Source organism: Arvicola amphibius, chromosome X, assembly GCF_903992535.2.
Source record: "Arvicola amphibius chromosome X, mArvAmp1.2, whole genome shotgun sequence".
In the NCBI taxonomy this organism is placed as follows: Eukaryota; Metazoa; Chordata; class Mammalia; order Rodentia; family Cricetidae; genus Arvicola; species Arvicola amphibius.
In genome coordinates this window covers 7,938,044-7,959,197 of record NC_052065.1, presented here as the reverse complement: position 1 = coordinate 7,959,197, position 21,154 = coordinate 7,938,044, and positions in this window count along the sequence as shown.

Sequence of the window (21,154 nt, the reverse complement as noted above, 5' to 3'; positions counted from 1 at the left end):
GTTGTTAGGCCTTTTTGTCATCTGAGATGGGATCACTGTGATGCCCAGATCAGCATAAGACAAATGGCCTGCACACTGTTATGATAATATTTACTGTTTAATTCTCTCGTCTCAGACCTTTTTGAGCATGACTCCAAAGCATATCCCTTTGAAAAGTAGCAAAGCTCTTTTAGACTAGCTGAGGTTTACCGAGCACCATTGGAATGTGTGCCATAGAGCAGGCTGAGGAAATGGATATGCCATAGCCTTCTAGTTGAAAGGCGGAGGGGAGTATACAGGCTGGAGGAAGGTGGGGCAGAAGCAAGGTAAGGTGACAGGCCAGGGGACTGTAAACTAGAGCACAAGGCCAGATCAGCCTGGCAGGATTTTGTAATAAATTTCACTGGTACATGGTTCTTAATGTTCATTCATCTAGGTATTTTGTTCATTTTGAGATATGGTCTCACTATCTTAGGCCATCCTGGAACTCACTATATACCCCAGGCACGCTTGAACTCATGGTGATCCTTCGGCCTCAGCCTACCAAGTGCTGGAATAATAGGTATGGACCACTAAGCCTGACTTCCATTTATGTATTTTTTATGGCTGCTTTCCTGTTTCAACAATATAGTGTCAGAGGTTTTATGGTCCCTGTGCTGGTTAGTTTTACTGTCAAACTGGACACAAGATAGGGTCATCTACAAAGAGGGGTCAAGAAAATACCTCCATAAGATTGGCCTATAGGCAAGTTTGTGGAAGTCTGTGAAACACTGTCTTGATTAATGGTTGATGTGGGAGGGCCCAGCCCACTGTGGGCAGTGCCACCTCTGGGCTGGTGGTCTTGGGTTATATAAGACAACGGGCTGAGCAAGCCATGAGGAGTGGGCAAGGAAGCAGCATTCCTCCACTGTCTGTACTTCCAGCTCCTGCCTCCTGGAGTCCCTGCCGTGACTTCTCCGCATGGCGGTCTATAAACTGTAGTTTGAAATAAGCCTTATCCTCCCCCAAGTTGCTTATGGTCATGGTATCTTTATCAGAGCAATATAAAGAAAACTAAAACAGTCCCCAAACACTAAAATATTTATGAATACCTAAAAGGTTGGCCAAATCCTGCCATCGGCCATGGTAGAAGTGAGAATGATTTTTTCCTTACTGCAATCAGTTTGCAGAGAGTGTGAATTTGAACAGAAGGTATGAACCACTTGGTAGGAGAGAGGGAGCAAGCTCACGTGGAGAGAAAATAGCTTTTCTCACCTTGCAGCACACGCCGTCTCAGATCCAGAGACTGAGACCCGGATGGATGGGAGTTGCTTAAACAGATTGGCCATCTCTGCCCTTCTATCTGTGCACGTACCTGCTTACGCATAGCTGGACTCAATTACTTATTCTCTCATTGAGCCCTGTTGAACTTCCCAGATCAGACAAGATTGGGTGGTATGTTCAGGGACATATAGCTGTGTACTCACTTATTTTTACCAACCCCTGTTAGAACGTAAAGCATGGCCTTTGTAAGAAAAGCATTTTTAAAAGCAGCACAGGAAATGAAGAAAATCACCCACAGCTGAATAGGGCCATTTCTGTATTTCCTCCTCCTCCTTCTCCTCTTCTCCTTCCTTCTCCTCCTTCTTCTCCTTCTTGATTTTTTATGGAGTGCATGTCAAATGACTGGCACTAAGGACACAAAATAGTAGAAGCTTGAGTTCTATCTCAAAGATGGAGAGCCGTGACTAAATCGTTACTTTTGGGGTTAAGAAGAGCAATGAGAGCTGTCTGAAGAGACACAGGGAAAGCATGGAAGAGACGGAGGCGCTTTCCCCCTGGCTTCTTAAATTCAAGGTGAGCCATATTGGGTACCTGAGGGTCAGCCAGGTGAGAAGTGACATTATAGATATGGGGAAATACTGATGTTTCTCAAGTTCAAATGAGGTGCTTGGTAGTTTATGGCATCGTCTTACGTAAACACTCAAGTAACTCTAGGAGGCATGGGAGGAAGTGGGCGGGGGCAATGTCTATGTGCATGAATGGCACTATTTTGGCTTCCTATGAACTTTGAAGCTGATCTAGACCCTTCCTCCTTGGTTATAAGATTCATGTTCTCACCCTCGGAGGATATGGACTGTTCATGGTATATTGTTTGCCCCTACTTAGATGACATTGATTTTCCAATATGAAGGTTGCCAGTCCTTCATTAAGGCAGTTACCACTTTGCCAATGGGACTGGGTTATGTGTCTAGAGGGACAAGAAAATGGCAGTGAAGCCTTTCTCCACAGTTACCATTTTCAACTTTCAGTTGCGAGTGGCAGATACAGGGCTCGTTCAGTGCCTACTGAGTGCTGCTAGGCTTGGTAGGGAAGGTAACCCACAGCGACCTGAAGGGACGAGGAGATACTTTCTGGAACAGCGGCATCTCCAATATCTCTTGTCATGACTGGGGTGTATAGCATGCAGGAACACTAGGAAAGGCTAAAGTCCTACTTAAACAAAACAAAACCCAGAAGGTGCTTAAACGTGTAAATTCCACTGGGAGGGAGGAGTGTGTAAATGTTGAAGGGCAAGGATGCTTCTCACTTTCCCTTTCTCTAGAACACAGGCAAAGCCACCCACAGAGTTGACCATGAAAAACAGTGTGGCTATAAATGAAATCACAAAGGAATCGCTTCCAAAGGCTTCACCTTGAAACCTTACCTCCTACACGGCGAGCGAGCGAGCGAGCGTGCTGTTTATTACTATTGCTGCTGGGAAAGGGAGCTGTGTGAGTGGAATGCATCTAAGATGCAACAGCATCTAAGGAGGGAAAAAATGAGAAGATTTATGGTGGGAATAAAACCTTGACCAAATTGCCTCTTGTTAAATGTGGGTGTTGGGTCCATTTTTAGAGAAGTTCACTCCAGGAAAACTGCAACAATCAGGAAAATTCTTTTCACTGCTTTGTACCCTTATTTCTGTCTTTGCAGGGTAACACATTAAGGGGTCTGTTAAGAAAAGATCAGTGAAAGGAACAAAGTTTCATTCTCCCTTAGGTCCCTCGGTTTAATTGTCCTTTTGCCTGGTTACTCAGGACTTCTTCACTTGGGTGACCTCCGCAGGGGTGGTGATGGTATTTAGGACTTCATCACAGCTGCGCTGGAACCCTTACTTGCTTCTGATCACTATCCAGTAGTATTTTGTGAGGGGCATCCTATGGGTGTGGACTGAGGCTAGAGGCACAGTGACAAACAAAAGTTCTGGATTTTTCCTTGGAGAGACTGTCTCTGCTTCACCCCTGGATCTTCAAACTATGTTGTGTGCAAGCAACCAGGCTAATCACACCAAATCCTCAAAGCTCCTAAGATAACCTATACTCTGCCTATTTGGGGAAAGAGTTAACGTTTAGGTTTTTACATAACCAGAAACTGGAAGATTCTTTCCTGGCTTCTTGTCACCTACCTCTGCCACCAACAAGCAAATAATGAAAAAGAACTATATCGGCATTATCCTAAAAAAACTATCTGTGACAATAGAGATGCTATCCAATGTGGTCAATAGCCATAGAAGTATATTGTCATGTCAGTATGTAGGACGGGGTGGCAGCAATACCTCCAGGAGCAGCACTAGGCTATGATGGGTAGGTAGCTGGAGTATAAAGACCCTCATTATTTTATTCAGGTTCTGTGCAGTTCCTCTCTCATCCACATCTCAGTGTCTGCATCTGGATGAACGTAGCCTGAGACAGTTACTAGTGTAAGAGACCATGTTTCAAGGAACTCTCCTAGGGATGTTTGAATGGATTCTGTTCTCATTTGGATCTCTGCTATATTAACCAACAGGTAGATGCTTGATAGTGGGGAACATGTACTGTCTCACAAAACTGCACATTTAACCACTTGGTACTCTCCCCTTGCCCTCCCCAACACACTTAGTCACATGAATTGGCACTTTCAGCTAAATTTTGGTGTGCATTAATGCTTCTATTTTAATACCAGTGTTCAATCTCAGTTTCCATCCGCCTGAGCTTCTGGTTTCATTTTCTGCTAATTGCAAAAAGATGCCCTAAGACATTTTAGGCATGATGAGTCCTGGGTAGGTGTTAATTGTTTGCTGTTGTTGAAGACACTCTGGGAGGGAACCTTCTAGAGTCTGACAGGATGTTGTTCCAGATGTCAGAAACCTAGCGCCAAAAAATAAAAATAAACTCCAGTTACTAAATTGACCATGGTCTGGAATTTCACATAAAGAGAAAAGCTTCAGGCAGAAGTAAATGTGTGAAATATTTGGAAATGGCCCAGAGATGCAGCACACACACACACACACACACACACACACACGCACACGCACACGCACACGCACACGCGCACACGCACGCACGCACACGCACACGCACACGCACGCACGCACGCACACACACACGGTTCAGCAATGTTCTGTAAGGTAGAAGATGGATTATGGTAATTGACAAAAACATTTTCTAGTGTTGTATGAGGGGTGAGAGTTGTTGAGAGATATAGATTTTTAAGAATTCCCTTATCCATGCTCTATTCTCTAATTATGAGTGAGAAAACCTGAAACCCATAGGGCTGAAACGAGGAGTCCACAGGCACAGAGACAATGAGCTGAATGTCAAAGCACCTACTTTTCAATCCGGCATGCTTGTAAAGTACTCATGCCCACAGCCACAGCTTTCCCCCACAAGCCTGAGGCATCGCCCTAGCACTTTTATGCATAAGAGGCGACCTAACAGCCGCCACGTCCAGGCCTATCATCAAAGAGAGTCAAGACGGGCAAGGTAACTGTGTGTAGACACCTTCAGAGATGATTCTTCGCTGTGCTAGATGACAGGAACCCACATTTGGTAGTTACTGCAGGGCACTATCACAGGTAGTTACCCGGGGATGGGCTCAAAGGCTAGTATGCAATATATACCACATTAAATATTAAGCCATTGTGCGGAAACAACATGAGAAACGTAAGAGTGATTTTGGACTTTGTGTTAGACCCCCTTAAGTATAGATCCATTGTGGCCTTGGGTTCTGCTCTGAAGCTGTTTCTAACTGAAATAGTAGAGGCAGGGAATTCTGTTTCAAAGGGTGTAAAAATGATGATCAACTTTAACCAAATACTTTGGAGAGACCTAGCACATATCTAGCATCCCATCCCATCCCTGAAATTTTCTAATAATTTCATTAATGTGAGTTATATCTTATGACAACGCCATACGCTCTTTAGAGAGTTAGAGGCCATTTATTCACTTATTCATATACTTACTCAACAATTTACTGGATGACTATCATAAGTCACTAGATGCAGAAGGGGTGCTAAGTGAAATACAAGGTAAGACAAAAGCTGCTTCAAACTCGTTAATCGATTCCTTTCTCATTCACTATAGAAGCCAAGTCCTTATAACCATTAGAAAGAACTATTATGATTGCAAAATCCTTTATTACTATGTTCTAGTATAAGGCTGCTGCATCAAATGACTAGCTTCATTCAGTTCATTTAAACTAGTTAGTTTATTTATGTATTAATTTATTTAATAGACATTTATTGATTATTACCTTTCCATCAGGAGCCCTGCTGACCATTGTAGTATAGGTGGAAAATGATGTTGACCAGTTGTCATGAACCATATGTCTATAAAGAGGTACTCCAGCATTATAAAGGTTGGCATATATCTTAATAAAAACATATTTTTCTAAGTCCTCTGAAGAAAAAATAATGCAGAAGGAAATTAAGAATAGGAAAATTAATTTATATTGAGGGTGAGAGGTGAGAGAAGACATTTATACAGAAATTAAAGTTCACATGGAGCCTTAAAGAAGAGTCTTAGTTAACCAGAGGAGGAGAAGGAGGAGTTTTCAGGCAAATGGAACAGACCTATAGCAAGGTTCTGAAGCTGTTACCCTAAACTTGAGGTTTGGCTGTAGCTTGAATCAGGCACACGTGTAAATTATTCATGCAACCAGCTAAAGCAGTCGTGTGGAAAATATAAGGAAGATCTCTCAAGATGGTATAACATAAAAGAACTCTGGAAGAAGTTCTATAGAACAAGCACAGGAGGGTGTTTTCCCTAGAGACAGACCCTGCCCCCAACACATCATCAGCACCACCACCACCATCATCATCATCATCACCATCATCATCACCATCACTGTCAACAAACTGATACAAACTGGGATGGAAAGAAGCAGGTAAGGTTGACTCTTGTCTCTACTGAGGAAGAAATGGGAACATTTCTCTTCGTCTTCTTTTTTGACTTCTCTAGAATTTTGCCACAGAAATAGATGACCCCTGTTCCATACACACTGAACTCAGAACTAGAAAGTTTCCCCACTAATTGGCTGAAGTATCTGAAGCTGTGATTTTTCTCATTTATATGGCTATGAGCTAATTGCCTTATTTCCTCTCCACAAGTTTTATGTAGAAGTTCCACAAACTATGACACATCATAAAATACTTTGACATTTTTAAGATAGATTTTAATTGTTTTAAAGATCAGTTTGAGGTCCATAACAAAACAGATAGGAGTGAACTTGGATTTTCCATGTGTATTCTATTCCAACACATGGGCGGCATCTCCCACTATCACCCCGAGTGGTGTATTTGTTATAACAGAAGAATCTACATTGGTATAACATTAGCACTTGAAGTCCACAGCTCGTTCACTCTTTATGCTGTGCATTCTATCTATTCCAGGGCTTGGAGCAAATAAACACATAGCAGAAATAAGTGTGCTGTTATTTCTTATCTTCCAAAGATGTATCATCTATCTTTTGATCTGGTCTGTGCCAGGAAAGACCAACTATATTGCCTACGCTCCCCTACCAGCTAGCTTCAGATTGGACAGGAAGGTTTAAGAAGGTGATCAACAGATAGGAAGAAAAAAGATATGAGGTTGTTTCTTCACTGGTCCCTCTCTGTCTTAGCCCTCCATCTCTGAAAAGAACTGGGTGGCTCCATGATCATAGATTCTGAAAGATGGCCCATCTTCTATTGCCAAACCTTTCCCCAGCACCCATTGGCACTGTCCACCCCCATATCCTTCAGCACAGGGTTGCAATGGTTTCCAATCACAGTCTTTGGGGTTTTAACATTGATGGTTCCCTTAATTTGTTCAAAAAGTCCTTTTAACTAGAGCCTCTTCATTTGAACCTTTTGGGCTACCTTTTATTTTCTGGTAGAATTTCGATTCATCTAGGCAAACCAATAGCAACTGCAATAACTCAACAACTTTGGTGAGTGTTCACAATGGGTCAAGTGTTATGCCAATGCCTTTCAAGGCATGGATTTGATTAAAAGATATTTTTCAAAGAAGGTGCAAGATTACAACTTTCACACTATAGACATCAACATGAACACATACATATTGGCAGACTTCTTCCTGCATCAAGCTTTTGACAGGTTTTGCTGAGCCTGATTTTGACGAGGCCTTGTCTTCAACCCACTGAACCAAACTTTAGCAAGAATCCCGAGAAGTCAGTTTAGTGAAGGCTTCCTCACCCCCTCATACCTGATAGTTCTCCGAATCTAATCAGATTCTTTATCCTCCACTACTGATAGCTGATCATTCTGGTCTATAGGTGGCAAAGTCCTGTTAACCCTCAACATCTCTGGCTGTAAGTCCTCAGCTGTCCTTGTTGTATTGACATTGAGCCCTATTTGTCTTACCAATGGTTATAGTATTCTCACTTCTCACAATGCACCTGGGTAATATCTTCCTTGCTATTAAATAATTTTCAGAATAATTTTTGTGTGCAATTATGTTCCCTGTGGTTTGGACAGGATTATATTTGTCATTAGACCCCTAGACATCACATAAAGACACCTTAAGCCTTTTCTTCACTCATGATTGATTAGGATCCATTGGCAAACCTGACTCTTCAGCTAGTGCTCTGGGTGACAGTGTGTTGAGGCTTGGCGAGGACACATTTTGATTCTCACGATTCTAAATATAATGTCAAGGCTACCTCAGATTTCTTTATTTGAAAGGAACCACTTAGCTGGATGCTTTCCCTGACTTTTTGTTTCTGCTGTGGCTTCATTCCACGATTCATCAAGTGGAGATGTGTTTCCTAATTCCTGGTCTGGAAATTGTTGTTGTTGTTGTTGTTTTGTGTGTGTGTGTGTGTGTGTGTGAGAGAGAGAGAGAGAGAGAGAGAGAGAGAGAGATCTTGTGTGTGTGTGTGTGAGATCTCTGTCTTCCACATGAACTTCTCAATGAACTGAATTTCTTCTTCATAGGTCACTGCTAACTGCATACTCCACATCTGTGGGACTAGCTCTTTACACTTGTTTCCATATTACTAAAGATAACTTGGAGCTACAAGGTTTTCCCAAGTTAGCTTCTTCTAAGGCCTCTCCCATTCTAGAACCTCTACTTCTCCTTCTTCCTTTTAAAACTTCGACCTTTGAGTTTCCTTGAAATGTCAGACATTTCCTTTCCCATTCCTGCCCCTCCACTTCTTGATATCATTGAGCTTTAGGCCTCTTGCCCCATAAGGAAATTGGTGCTCTCAAGGGACTCAGAACCTCCCGATGGTAACTATTTGAGGCTAAAAAGGGAAACGAGCTAATTGAAGACAGAGTAGATACTTTATCCAAAGTATGCTGAAACAGCTAGATAGCTGCTTGATATTTATAAAAGGTCCTTCAAAATTTAGTTCACAGCCTCTACAACATTACAGAGCAGGACAAAAGGGAATATGAAAAATATCATTGTGCAAATATTGGCTAAAAGTGTTAGGCTTCAGATTTGGCAGATAACCTTAACGTTTTCCATCTGTCACAAACAAAACTCAGATAAAAGTATAAAGTGGAACAAGACAGGAGCCAACTATTTTATACAAGCCAGTGAGTCTGAGTTTGAACATTTACCTGACATGTGATAAAAATTTGAGGTGGAAGGGATAAGTCCCCTATAAGGAAGCAAATTTGTTGTTTTTGTCTGTGTGTTCATATGTATGTGCGAATGTGGTATGCTTTGGTGGCAGTGTTCTACCTCCAGATGGCATTTTCAAATTATTGCCTAAAATTCTATGAAGAAGTGCTATTCAAATTGGTTTTGTATGGATAAATGTTCACATAAATTAAATATTAAATATTTCTAAAAGTTCCCGAAACACAAAAATTCACTCAATTTTTTAGCTCATAATTTAGGTGTCTTTGGTAAAAAAAAATGACTAATGTGACATTATTGGTTTGATAAAAGACAGGTATGTCTTCCTGTGAGCACTTAGTATAAATATACAGTTTTATTTTAGTTGGATTTACTAGTCAAGTTTTGTAATATGATGTTTAGTAGATATCAAAGATTACACAAAAATGCAATTTGAAGGTAAGAGCAAATGTAGAAGGACATATTCAGTAAAAGGTATCTCTTCCTAATTGTATAAAACAGTAGGTTTCATTGTGACATTTTCACACATGTGTGTAATATACTTCGATCATTATCCTAAGTTGCCCTTCCTCTCCCTTGTCTCTTTCCACTTCCCAAGTAGTTCCAGTTCTACTTTCATACCTTTTGTAAAAATCGAGATTCTGCCTATTAGGAAAAACATGCCATACTGTCTTTCGGAGTCTGGCTTGTTTCACTTAGCGTAATGATCTCTAGTTCTAGTCATATTCCTTCCAGCAACATGGTTTTATTCTGATTAATGGCGAAATAATACTCCATCATGTATACACACCACAGTTTTTACTCATTTGTTGATGGGCACCTAGCCTAATTCCATAGCTGGCTCCTTTGTGAGTCATGCTGTGATAAACACAGATGTCTGTGTGTCTATAGTAGTATGCTAGTTTTGATTTTTTAGGTACATGTCCAGAAGTAAAATTGTTGACTCGCATGACAGCTGTACTTTTAAGACTTCTAAAACCTACTGTATTAGTTACTGTTCCCACTGTATGATCAAATACTTAACAAGACTAAACTTAAGAGAAGGGTTTGTTTGGCTCATGGTTTGGAGGTATACTCCACTATAGCAGGGAAGACATGGTGTCTGAAACTTGTTCATATTTGAACAGATCAAGAAGCAGAGAAAGGAGAATGCCAGGACTCAACTGCCTTTCTCTCCCCCTGCACTTTTTATTCAGTCCAAGACACCAACTCATGTGATGGCAACGCATACTCAGGGTAGGTCTTCGTTCCTCAGTTTATTTCCTCTGGAAATGCCTTCACAATCATATCCAAAGATATACTTCACTAAGACTCTAGGCATTTATTAATTCAATAAAGTTGACAATCAAAATTAACTATCCTGCCTTCATACTGATTTTCATAGAGGATTCATTAGGTTACACTTCTGTGAACTATCTGTAAGAATGCCCTTATTATACTTCGTCTTCCTCATCCCTTGATGCTCTGTTGTTTTCTTGATAATAATAACTATTTTCACTGTGGTCAGATAGACCCTCATTGTAGTTTTGATTTACATTTCCCTGATTGCTAAAGATGCTGAAAACATTTATAGGTAAAAAATAATTTCCTTATATCCATTACTTAGTGTATATGAAATACAGCAGCAAAGAAGTTGTGTAAACATTTGTAATTTTTCATCATTTTTCAATTTATTATACATACCAAACACAGTTTCCCCTCCCTCCTCTCCTCCTGCTCCTTCCCTTCTATCCCCCCTACATCCACTCTTCCTCCATCTCCATTTAGATGGGATAAGGCCTCCCATGGGAATCAACAAAGCATGGCACATCAAACTGAGACAGGACCAAGCTCCCCACCCCCCCACCTGCATCAAGGCTGAATAAGACATCCCACCATAGGGAACAGATTCCAAAGAGCCAACTCATGCATCAGGAACAGTTTCTGGTCCCACTGCTAGGGATCCCACAAAAGACCATGCTATGCAACTGTCACCCAGATGCCTTGCTCTGTCCCATGCCTACTCTCTAGTTGTCTGTCCAGAGTCCATGAGCTCCCATAAGCTCAGGTCAGCTGTCTCTGTGGGTTACCTGTCATGAGCTCATACATCCCTCTTCCCTTCAGCAAGACTCCCTGAGCTCTGGAGTTGCCAGGGAGGACTGGCCATGGGATGTTCAAGTTGGTAGGGTTGTGCGGCGGAGTGGGTCTTGCTAGGACAGTGTCCAGTGAGTAGTAGAAGTTGGGGCACAGCCTGGAGGCAGTGCTCTTACCTGTATACAGACTGGTACACCAGAGTAGTGGAGTTCCACCAGTGGTCGGGGCAGGATCCAAGTGCCTTGTTGATACTGGGACCAAAATTTGTAACTTGAGATGGTGGCTGCCCTTGTTTAATAACTTAGGTAATTTTCATGAGCAACTCAGACATGACTGTCAAAGGTACATGCATTTATTTGATATAGATGGAATACAATTTAATAATAAAGATAAATGGAGATTATATACATGAGATAATGCAGAAATATTTCCTAAGGTCAAAAGAAGGAAGTATAAAACAAAAACCAAATGGATAAAGAAAATGTTGTAGAAGGAGAATGGTGTAAACATGGTGGAGGAATAGGAAGTCCTAGCATTTGTTCCCTAACAGAAACATTGAATGAACAGTTGTCTCCAGTATAAGATTCTTTTATGAAATGTCTAGGAGCAACAGTTTATAGATTTCAGCACCCTAGTGGAACACAAAATCAAGATTTACCACAATGGAGGTTGGGTAATTTTACTTTACCTATAGAACCCCTCCTCCAAGATGGCATAGCTCAAGGTGAAGAAACAAAAAACTCAGTTCCATAGCCTATGTTTTTTTTCCCTGTAGAGCAAAGAGAATAAAATGAGCATCCTTCTTCCTCAGTCTATGAGGGTATTTACCAAAGGGCCCATTTCTCTCTCATTTTTAATTTTTTTAAATTTTTATTTTATGTGCATTGGTGTTTTGCCATAGGTGTCAGATTCTCTGAAACTGGAGTTATAGACAATTGTAAGCTGCCATGTGGGTGTTGGAATTGAACCTGTGTCCTCTGGAAGAACAGTCAGCGCTCTTAACTGCTGAGCCTTCTCTCCAGGCCCCTCTCTCTTTCTTTATACATTTAAGTCTGGAATTTAATTGATTAGGTTGCCTGGAGGTAATACGAAAACAAAATAAAAGGTAAGACATTCCAACTACCATGAGGATCTAAACAAACAATCTACATACTTTACCAAGCAGCCTGTGATGAAAAAGAAGGGGAAGAAAAAAGAAAACAAAGGTAAGGGGTAGAAAACACATATTTTTAAATAACAACATACAAAAATGTTCCAACTCTGGGGACATGGACCATCAGATTCATGAAACCCAAAGAATCAACAACATTAAACTTTAAAAGTTTAACACTATCTCCTACACATTCCGGTTAAATTGTTAAAGGGAAAAGGCAAAGAGTGAGCTTTCAAAGGTGGTTTGAATGAAAATTTCCCCCATAGGCTCATAGATTTGAATGCTTGAGCATCAGGGAATGGCACTACTTGAGAGGGATCAGGAGGTGTGGCCTTATTGGAGGAAGTGTGTCACTGGAAGTGGATATTGGGGTTTAAAAAGCCCAAGCCAGTTCCAGTGTCTCTTTCTTCCCGCTGCCTGCAGATCCAGATGTAGATTTCTCAGCTCCTTCTCCAGCACCATGACTGTTGCTATGCCAACATGCTACCCACCATGATAATAGATTAAACCTATGAAACTGTGAGCAAACCCCAATTGAATGCCTTTTTTAAAAAAGTAAGAGTTGCATGACCATGGTGTCGCTTCACAGCAATAGAACACCAACTCAGAGACTCAGTATGACTGTTGTCCTAGTCAGGTTGAATTATCAACACATCCCGGAGTAATCGAAGAGGAAATGCTTGATTATGAATTGTCTAGATCTGATTGGCCTATGGGCATATCCGTGCAAGCTGTCTTAGTTGTTGTTTGATGTAGGAAGGCCCAGTACACTCTGGGCATCATCATTTCTTGGGCAAGTAGGCCTGGGATGTTTAAGGCAGATAGCTAAAGATGAGCCAGAGTGAACCAGTCAGCAGCATTTCTTTGTTTCTGTTTCAAGTTCCAGCTTGAGTTATTGCCCTGACTTAGCAGTGAAGGACTATAACCTGGACATGTAAGCTAACTCTTTCCTCCCCTAAGTTACTTTTGTCAAAGCAACAGAATGAAACTAGAACAACGCTTATCAGAATTTTCAACAGAAACCTTTTGGACCAGCAGAAAGTGTAATTATATCATCCAAATGTTGAAAGAAAATAACTGGCTATAGTGCTCCAGGAAAAACTAGCCCACAAAATAGAAAAGAGATGAAGGAGAAATGCCATCAAAAGTGATGAAAACTTGTCACCAATAGATCTGTCTTACATCTTATAACAAGTAACCCGTTTGGGAGGGGGGAGAGGAAGAGAGAGGAGGAGACAATCTTGATTCTTATGATAACATTTATTTGGTTCGTGATTAAGAGAAATATGACTCATTTTACTGTTTAAAGCTTTAGGTTTTTCCATAATCATGTTACTTTAAACGGCGATTTTTGAAATCTTTAGTGTTGCTTGTGGTAAACAGATAGTTTATAGTGACCAAGGATATTATTTAGTCAAGCAGTCTAACATTATGACATTTCTAACAATATATTTTTTTTCAAATCAAATGATAAATGAAATTTCATGATCTCAAAGTGAGCTTGAAATTTTACCTAATACCCATGTCAAATAATTTTTTCTTTGATTTGTGAGAAACTTAAAGTATAATTATGGCTACTTGATATGTTGAATTAAATGAAAATCATTATCATTTAAGAAAAAATACTTAACCTTCTATAGGTTGTTCATAAACGTTGTAGAAATTTGTCACCATTCTGGCCATCTGTCCTGATCTAATGTTATCATTTGTGATTCTTGGGTGCTTTTTGTTTGTTTATTTTCTTTTTTTCTTTTCCTATACTTTCTACCCTAGTATTTTAAAATTACTATAATTTGATTATTTTTCTTTAAAGCAGAATGTTCTGTGTCTCGGACTTGCCTCTAATTTACCATGTAGCAGAGGATGACCTTGAATTTCTGATCCCTGGAACCACACTGCTGAGATTCCAGGAAAGTGTCACCATATCCAATTCCTGAGGCACTAGAAGTTTAATCCAGAGTTTTGTGAATGTCAGCGAAGCAGTATGCCAGCTGAGCTATATGCCCAACCTGTGGAAGATCTTTTCATGTTTTTTTTTTCTGTGTTAAGGTTATAACCCAGAGCAAGTGCCCAGTCACTGAGTTAGTTACACCCCAGTCTGGTTCGTACTTTTTATAGAATCAACTTTCTTTGGCGCATAGACTCCCTTAGATACTTTGTATAATATAGGTTTTATCTTCTTCATCTCTTAAAGCATTTGCAGTCAGCTATAAGCTTGAGTTCTCCCTCTTTAACACAAAGTGATTATTTCAGAGTCCTATGGAAATGGAGTATGGCAGCTATATTAGTGTGCAGAGTTCTAGGGTCATTGTTTAAATGACTTTGAGACTAGTCACTAGACTAAGGAGTTCCAGAACTCTTACTAGAGAGGCTGGCTGGTTCATAAAACTAATCTCAGATCAAGCAGAGTAAGAATGAGCTACAGAAGACTATATGAACTGATGAAGAGTGCTTATAATCTTTATGAGGTCTCTTTAGAATCTCGCTGGTTTGCTAAAGTCCTATTTTCTAAATGTAAGGAATGCCTACTTTTTTCTTAAGATACCTATAAACCCAGTTTTTATTATAATATGTTTTTGTAAATTAAAAGTAGCCATTTCTGTTTTCTGCCTAGATGCTCCAGAATTTGAAAATTCTTATTAGGTATTCCCACCTCCCAGGCAATACAGTTATCTACATGAATGCAATAAGAAGTATCCTTTTTATAACATAACACCACTACAAAATTAGTTATACTCTCAAGGCTTTTAGTGGAATGCCATACTTGAGAATGTTGTATAAAATTAGATGTGAACAGTCAGTTTGAAAGCGCAATGTCTGACTTTATGGAACTAATACTTCCTAAGCCTTTTAGAAAAAGCCAGCTAGGTACATTGAGCACAAGTTTCCTGTACACATAAGAAAGGCCATTTTATCCTGGATGACGCAGGCACAGTAATACATTTTAGGCATCATAGAAGAAGAGGAATTGGCTCAAATTTTTAGGCAATATCAGTGAAGCGTGAGGGTGAATGCTCAGCTTGTCTTCCTAGCTCAAGGGATGTTTGGAATATCACCAGAGACACCCTATGAACATTTCTGGTAAAACAGACTTTTATAGGACCATGAATCCGTTCTCATTCCTGCCGCTCTTACATAAACAGAAAGTTCAAATGCAAAAGGACTTACTTAGAATAAAAATAATCTTATTTGGTTATCAAAAAATAAGGAGGGTACTGATAGAAATTTTGTTTCAAAGAGAAACTATAGCACACTGTGCCCACTTCATCAAATTCTTAAGTCTCATTTCCTCTAATCATTTGGTTGCAACTCTCCAGTTAAATCTTTCTAATTTTTCTTCCTGTGTCCCAAATGGCGGCACTAAGAATGAAAATGTTACTGTTTGCCTCTTTCCTGGGACTTGGGATTCTCTGTAGTTGACCTTCCCAGTCCCTACTCTGGGATCTAAAAAAAACCTAGAAAGCTGAAGCTGGCCAAGGGGTGACCCACCTACCTGGAACCGATGCTGTGAGACCTGCTCAGGATTCTTTGTGTTCAAACATGTAGGTAACTTCTCCAGTGACCGCCCTACTAATAAAGCTAACAGATGGGTCAACCGCTTGACAAAAGGCAAGCAAGTGCGAAACGGCCTCTGATGCTTCAACAGAAGGAGGCAAGGCATCGACAAAGATTTTTGTCCTGATAAAACTTTAGGCGAACTCCTTTGAATGCACCTTTTGACTAAGCCTCTTTCTTGGGCCTCGTCAACCTGCCTACCCCAATTTGAGCAAGAACCTTACCAAGTTAGTTTAGCTAGCATTCCCTCATCCTTGCTATCTGACCCACCTGACTTGTCTTCGGAAACAAAACCAAACAAAACAAAAAACAAAACGTGATAAGTAGATTCAGTGAGACCTGAGTAATTTGCCAGTCACTCTGCTAGCTCATTCTAAAGCTGTAGCTGGCTTTGGTTTGTTTGGAGTCATGATGCTTCTGAACTGTCTTTACCATTTTCTTAACATGGTTAAAAATATAACTCATTCATGAGAGGATGGTATAACCAACCAGTTGGAGGGAGAATCCAAGGAACAGGCACATTTATAGATCAGGGATGCTGAGATAAATACGAGCATAGAAGTAAAAATGGCCTGCTTTTACAGGGTAGGAAAGGGGAGTCAACTGGACAGAGTTTCCATGTCTTCATTATTAACCAGATTTATTTGCAAATCCACTTGAAAATCCAGTTCAATGGCAATGAAAAGCTAGAGCCACATAATCCAGAAACATGTGCTCCATCCAGACTGAGGCCGAAATGCTGTCCGTTGCCCGATTCTCCAAAGGTTTCGTTGGAACACATTCATTTAAACATTGTCTGTGTGTATTTTTCTTGTGTTAAGCTGCACAACACTGAAGATACAGACCACAGAGCCTAAAATGTTTCTTGTCTGACCCTTCACAGAAACGATTTTCTTACCTTCATGCTCTAGGCAGTGCATAGTTTTCTACTGAGTAGCGTGTTTTCCTGTTACTGATGAGGAAGAGACTTCTCTTAGGCAGCCCCGTTTGACAAATAAAAGAACCAAGATCAATGAGTGGCAGAACTGAGGGAGACTCTACCACGGGGCAGTCTGTCCCGAACATTAGTGCTGTGATGAAGATGCAGTTTAGTTAGTGCCTCTAACAACAATGAAATCCAAACAAAGTTCAGGGCTACAGTACACACCGAACATGGCAACTCAACATGTTCTCATCTTTAATGAAGGAAGAGTCATAGTTCAGTAGATGACATGAGGGTTCATGCATGCAGGTTGGGGATTAGGAAAGACAATCGCTAAGTTTACCAAAGGAAATGCGTTGAATTATGGTACATTTGTACAAGACAAGGCATTAGTTGTACATCATCAAACAAGGAACCCAGGCAGAAACAGAAAATGATTTCAATTTTGTAGCACTGTTCTTTTGAATATTTGTTCTTTAGTACCTGTTTAGTAATTAAGTGCAAGCTAACTTCAGCTGATGCTTTCTTAAATTGTGAGTTCTTCCCTTCTTCCTGTTAATTACATTTTCTTTTATACTAAGGCAATTTAAAGAACAAATCTCTGAAAGGAATTATGCGAGCAAATAGGCATTGCCTACTGGGCAGCGGTAGCACACATCTTTAATTCCAAAACTTGGAAGGTTGAGGCTGGCAGATCTCTATGAGTCTGAGGCTAGCCTGGTCTACAACTGGAGTTCCAGGACAGCCAAGGCTACATAGAAAGAAATCCTGTCTTGAAAAACCAAACCAAACCAACCAACTAACCAACCAACTAACCAACCAACCAACCAACCAACCAACCAACCAAAACAAACCTCTTCCTTCAGTCAGTATTAAATAAAACCCATTTCTTCCTCTTTCCCCATTTTTTTCAATGGAAAACCTCAATAAAACACTTCAGTGATAAGTGGCCTTCTGAAATCAAGCCCAGGCCAGCCATTTAAGCAGCCAGAATTGGAAATCATATCTTTAGTATCAGGTTGCATGGGAAATCTGTCAAATCTTTTTTTGAACAAGTCCATAAATAATAGTTCCCTGAGTATCACTAATAGTCACAAGGCACAGTGAGTGAATTTCACCAGCTGAACTACTGCGGAGAAAATGAATGAACCGTTAATAGAGTCACTGTTGAATAATAACTAAATTATTAAACTGTAGTGGGGGGTGTCACTTCCTTAGTGTGGCAAATTATATCTGAAGGTGCCAGTGCGAATGTCTCAGGAATATTACATTGCACAGCCATTTATAGGGATTTTAAACCTTTCTATAGCCTTCTGTCCTTTAAGAAAAGCTCATGTTTATTTCTGTTTTCATGGGCTTTCATTAGCAGAGGGTGTAGCAGAGGGTATCGGTTTTCTGCCATCACCCTTCAGCATCCGCCTCTGTACCAAAAGCTTTTTATTGCAAACACCTGCCAAGCTTTGCCAGTAGAACTTCTATAACCCTGGGAGCACCTAGCCCTGTCTGTAATCAACCCCAGAGCGCTAAAATTCTAATCCCTACAGAAGCTACCCTCATCTAATGATGGATGTGAGTTGGCAAATAAATACCCCGTTTCTCCTCTCTTTGACTGGAGTAGCTGTGAGGGGAGAAACTAGGCTATGGGCAAACAAAGGGCTTCAGGAATCCCCAGCAGGACTGGTCTCCAGTTGTCTCCAGTTTTCGATAATGTTTCGGGTATTGGCTGCCTGCTCTTTCTGTCTCTCCTTCTCTACTGGTGTTTGCTGGAATCATCTCTTCACTCCCACTCAAATCCTTCTCTTGGATTCTGCTCCTAGGGCAACTCACATCAAGACGGAAGGAGGCTACAAAGATTTTTTTCACTGATTATCATTCAGCAGAGGAAACTCTCTAGAACATTCTTTTTCATAGAATGACCTTGCTGCCTCATTCAGTTTGGGATGCTGTAACAGAATACTGTAACTGGATGATGTAAACAACGAATGTTTATTTCTCACAGTCTTGGCGCCTAGAAGGTTCAAGATTAAGGTCTGGGTAAAGGGCTGTGAGTACAGTTTAGTAGGAGGATGTAAGCTACTACTACTTAGCATGCATGAAGGCCTGGCTTTAATCGCTGGCTTTAAAAAAAAAAAAGGTGGGGGAGGCTTGTTTCTTAGTTCATAAGTAGCCTACTTTCATGAGTCCTCACACGGTAAAAAGGAACAAGGGAGTTATGTGGGGCACCCATTCACATGTGTCTATACCTAACCTAATCACCCTGGAAGTTAACATTACATTACAACATATGAATTTTAGGTGACACAAGCATAGTTCATATCCTTTGCTCCTACAAGAAGGATCCATGTTACATTGAGAAAGCCTTAGATTTTTCAGGCTAGGTTCAATCTTGAGTTCAAATCTTGTTTTTGTTAGTGACTGGTTGTCAGCCTTGCGGAACGTTCCTGGAGTTGTGTTGCCTCAGCAAGCCTCCGTTTCTCCAGTTACAGAATAGAGATACAATTTTCCCCTTCAGAATTGTTAAGAGAAATAACTGCATAATAGAGGTCAATGGTTTAATACATAGCAATGACCCAATAAATATCAGATCCTAGGCCTCCAGGAAGTTATGCTTGGTCAGTGCCAGTAGAGTGTAATGTTTTTGTCCTTATAGGATTTCTCATGGGAAAATAAAGCAGACAGATACCCGTAGCATCACCAACCACATGGCTGCAAAACAACAGTCAAGATAACAATGAAGAAAACCTTGTCTAGCTAAAAGAAGTCCCAAGCACCTTTAGCTTATTAAGAACAAGTTCTAACATTGCAGAGCTAAACTTAGTTATATCATTAATCTACTTTTCTGGTTCCATAACAAACAAACCAGAAATTCATGAGTCCAAACTCCAAAACAGGGAGACATGTGGAGCTCAGCACTAACAACTGAATGAAGGGAAGAATGAAAATAATCTAAAAATCACGAGTGGTTGACGAAGTCTGTGACTGAAGTTCACAGACTCTTTAAAATCTGGAACTGCTGACTGTTTAGAACCTGCCGATGGATCCAGGGTGGTGGATGGTCAAGAAGCATTCCGGATCATCTAACTTTTGTAGTTGCTCCGCATGCCACTTGTCTCTGCGAAAGGCTTAACAGACATAGACCCAAGCTCAGGCTGACAGCAGATCCCAGCTAGGCCTGTAGCCTGCTTCTCCGGTGTTCTTTTCACTAGGTTTGCAATTTTCATCTGCTCTCTAAAATCGAGTGGGTCTTGCTGATTTGTACACCCTGCTGGCACATCATGCAACCAATTAAAATGAGTAGAATGATGAGCTCACTGGTAGGCTTAAAGGATGCACACAAACCTGCTAATTAGCCTTTCATGCCTGGGAACTGGATGCAATTCCATGAAACTAGATGCTGCCAGGCATATAGGGAACTAAGACTTGCATTAGCACCTTGAGCAGTTTGGTCAACTGAGGCCATAGAATAGCATGCTATCCTTGAATTGCACAGGACTTTATAGGGAAGGGGTGGCTAATCTTAGTTGTCAAACTTGACACACTTGGGCACTTTCTTGATTGCTAATTGGTGTAGGAGGGCCATCCTCATTGTGGGCAGTGCCAACCCTGGTCATGTGGGCTAGGGTTGCCTAAGAAAGGTAGCTGAATGTGAGCCTGGGAGCAAGCCAGTACGCAGTATTTCTTCATGGTTTCTGCTTCAAACTCCTGCCTTGACTTTCTTGCAGTGGTTTCCCTGGTGATGAACTATAACCTGTAAGCTGAAATAAGCCTTTTCCTGCCCAAGTTTCTTTTACTCATGGTGTTTATCACAGCAACAGAAAACAAACTAAGACAGGATACCTTCGGGTCATCGATGGGACACATGGATACGCGTGTGAGAAACGCATGCAAAATTGCTTCCTGTGTCTGTCTTGATAATTTCCAATGATAACTGGAGAGCTGAATAACCTTTGGGTTGGAAAACCTCCAGCATCATCACAGGTCTACTTGACACTCGAAACTATGTCTCGTCAAATGCCAGCCCTTCTGACAAACTTCTTCCTGGAGTTGGGTAGACTAGTTACTGCTACTGTGCTGCAACCCTTCTGTGTTCTTGTCACATTTTCTTGGCTTGACAGCCACAGTTGCCAATTAGAGAGTCACATTAACTAGCAGAGACCACCTGGTTCAGGGTGTTCAGCGTCACCTGTGGTGCTGATGCCAGTTTATTAACAATCACAGCAAGGCATTTCAAGATGAAATTAGTGGGTCTACCAAAGTGGTGACTGTCAGTACAGTTACCTTCTGAGATACTGATACATGCACTATTCTTCATGTAGCTTCTTTATTTCTTTTATTCTTCTCTCATATATTAGATCCCATCCGCAGTTCCCCCTCTCTTCCCTCCCCCAGTCTCCCCCCTCACCTCCCTTCTCCCTCAGACCTACCCTCCACCTCTGCCTCCCCTCAGAAAAGAGCAGGCTTCTCAGGGACACCAATCAAACACAGCATAACAAGCTACAATAAGATCAAGCACACGCCATCACTTCAGTGCTGGACCAGGCAACCCAGAAAGAATAAAAGGGTTCCAAGAATGGATAAAAGAGTCAGAGACAGCCTCCGCAC